This window comes from Octopus bimaculoides, chromosome 7, assembly GCF_001194135.2.
Source record: "Octopus bimaculoides isolate UCB-OBI-ISO-001 chromosome 7, ASM119413v2, whole genome shotgun sequence".
Lineage (NCBI taxonomy): Eukaryota > Metazoa > Mollusca > Cephalopoda > Octopoda > Octopodidae > Octopus > Octopus bimaculoides.
Window position 1 is genome coordinate 41,121,352 of NC_068987.1, and position 3,115 is coordinate 41,124,466.

General features: G+C 34.8%; 2 protein-coding genes across 3 annotated transcripts in view; one reads left to right on the forward strand and one right to left on the reverse strand.

Annotated features, from left to right (window-relative positions):
* Positions 1-3,115, reverse strand: part of LOC106869388 (fatty acyl-CoA reductase 1) — a 422,225-nt gene that overhangs the window by 331,130 nt on the left and 87,980 nt on the right. The window lies entirely within an intron of this gene.
* The window catches only part of LOC106883410 (uncharacterized), a 59,623-nt gene that overhangs the window by 30,772 nt on the left and 25,736 nt on the right, over positions 1-3,115 (forward strand). The window lies entirely within an intron of this gene.

Sequence of the window (3,115 nt, forward strand, 5' to 3'; positions counted from 1 at the left end):
TATATTCTTTTAATGCTACATAGAGTTTAAAAAATTTTTTTAATTTCCAAGTAAGTACTTAATATTTTTATGTAACTTTCTCTCCTCTTTCTCTTCCTCTCTTACTTTCACACAAACACTCTTTCTCCCTCTCACCTCCCTTTTCTTCTATGCTGCTATCTATCATGTTCTTTGGGCTTTTCTCCCTTTCTCCTTCCCTTCCTTCCATGCTGCTCTCTGTCACATTCTTTTGCTTTCCCTCTCTGTTTCTCTGCCCTCTACCATTCCCCTCCCACTACTGACGTGACCTGTGGTTGTTGGTTTAGCTATTTCTTTTCATAACTGGCTGGCTTACCAAGCAGTCGCATTTTCTCATTTCCTGCTCTATTTACCTTTCACTATCTCTCTCTGTTAAACCTTTCTGGATATTTTCCCAACATTGACTATTTTCGTTCCCTGTCTGGCCCTAGGCCTTATTTTGTTCATTTATTTCTACGAGTTCATTTGTATGCCCACAGTTCTGCTTGGTTTCTTCTCTGACCATCGTACATCCATTAATTATCTTGCTTTGGATTACATTTAATCCACATTTGTATGTTAACTGTCTGTATTGCACACTTGTCTGTTTGTATTTTTTCTGTCTTGTTTTTTGTCTCACCAATTCTTGTCAGCATTTGCAGTTGGTGCCATCAGTAGGGGATGCAATATTATCGGTTACATGCCAGTAACTCACTGGCCTGATAACTGAGAACTCACTATATATAGTTCATCGGACGGTTTTGTTAGAAATGGAAAAGAATTGACGATGCAATCAAAACTAATATAAAATTTAAAACACATGGATCTGTTTCATTGGTCGTTTCAAATAAGTCTAAAGCTTTACTCTCCTGGGTAAGACTGAAAGAAGGAGTTTTTAAATTGTCACTCCATTCAGGTATTAATTCATTCTCTTTATCGCTATCATCGAAGCTCTCGGATTCACTGCTTTCGTTTTCGGAAAATGAAACTTCAGATTCATTATCAAATACCACGTGCTTTTTTTTTTTTTTCGGTTACAGAGTTAGATTTATCAAGGTCTTCAACGGAAAATCCTTCGAATTCTGACTCGCAGCTTGACAGAATAAAATTTGTATCCATTTTTTTGTCAGGATTACAAATTTTGAAAATACAACAGGAACAAATTTGGAAAAAAATCTCCCAAAATTCACAAAATTAAAAAAACGTGTTGATTGTCGTACAAAACTATAGCTGAACTGTTTACACAAATAATCATGTATTTTCACGAACGTACTAATGAGATTTGCTTGGATATTCTCATTTAAATATGAATAGGTGATTACGGGCGGTTTTGGGCAGCTTGGTCACATGAACCAAAATTTTTTGGGGGCGGCTTGGTCACATGAACCAAAATTTTTTGGGGCGGCTTGGTCACATGGACCAAAATTTTTCTCGGACGGTTTTGGGCGGTTTGGTAACGAAAGGGTTATGGAGAAATTATTATATATGATGAATTCTTTGGATGCTCTCCCTTCCTCTACCTTGTTTAGCTTATAGCTTACAACTTTTCCCGATCTTTTGTTTACTAATTATACTGTGATCCATTTTGCCTTGCCCTATTTTAATCATGTAATTTAAACCTTTAGTATAGCGTTTATAGCCTCTCTCCCGTAATAACTCTATGTAAACCAGCGTTCTTGTTTCTAACGGTTACTTACTTTGCCATATAATATTATAACTCGTACGTAACCTTACCATTTTGCATTTGTCTTGCTTCTATAGTGTATATAAATGTATGTGTATTTTTTCAATGTGTACAAATAACACGGAAAACCGTTTGTAAAGCTGTTTGGTTGATAATTCCATATGGTAAGCAGATCAGATCCAACCTCCCTTACCATTTCCATGAAGCTATAGATGAGAATTTCCCCCAAAATTCAAGATACTATTTCATTATCAGTTAGCACCAAATCAGAATAGGGTTTTCAAACACCAAAAAACTTCTCACAAATCATCTCGTCACATAACAATAAGTTGTTAATGAAAATAATAACATTGATATTATTGACACTAACAAATCTTTCAACAATAATAACAATATTAGTATTTCTGATATAAATTCCAATTGTTTTCATTTCCTTAGCAGTAATTCTAAAGCTAGAAACTCTGTTTATCAATGTAAAATTACTTCCAGTTCTGACATCTTTATTTTCATCTCAGTTGTCCAAAAGAATATCTAGCCATTACTCTACATTTAGACATATCAATAAACGCAACAATACTGGCCTCAGTAAATTAATTTGGTTCCTTAAGGAACATAATAAACAATTTGATTTAGAATAGAATATGCTAAGTGCTTTCCTTATGATAAAGGTAACTCTTATTGTTCCCTCTGTAACAATGAACTGTATTTCATCCTGTTCTCTGAGAATCCTCTTGTAAACTCGTTTATCATTGCAAGCATTGGCAAAAACATACCTTTAGTTCCTATAAGTAATTTCTACCAATATATAGAACTCGACCTTTAACTGTCTTCTTACATTTCACTTCCACTAAATATATCTATTTCCACGCCTTTAAGCTTTATTCCTTTTCAGCTATCGCTCTATATTTCTCCACTATTAGTTTTCTGCTAACTTCTTTCTTTCTCCTCCTTCTCTTTCTATAAATTGCCTTTGACATTATATTCAATAATGGTTTTTTTAAAAAATAACTTGCCAGTGTTCCTTCCGTAATATACAATGTCATCACCTGTTAAAATGATGTGAGAAAGGTTTTTGCTGTTTGAAGAACCTATTCTGATTCGTTATATATATATATGTGTGTATGTATGTATAAATATATATCGAACTAAATTCGATGATTGGCACCCATACCAAGGTTGTCTCCTTTCCTTTTTTGATGAAGACATTCGCGACACTGCTTTTTGCGACCCTCGATTTTTTTCTAATTTATGGAGATCGGCTGAATTCAGAGGGATATCTCTCTGGCAGGCTTTGCTTTTTCTCCCTACAGTTATTTTTTTTTAGGACTAACCAGCTCTTAGTTGCGTTGCTACATCTGCACGGAACTGCAGATGGTCGCATCGCTTTCGAGCCGGCCCCGATTTGGTATATAGTATAAACGCATTAGTAATACT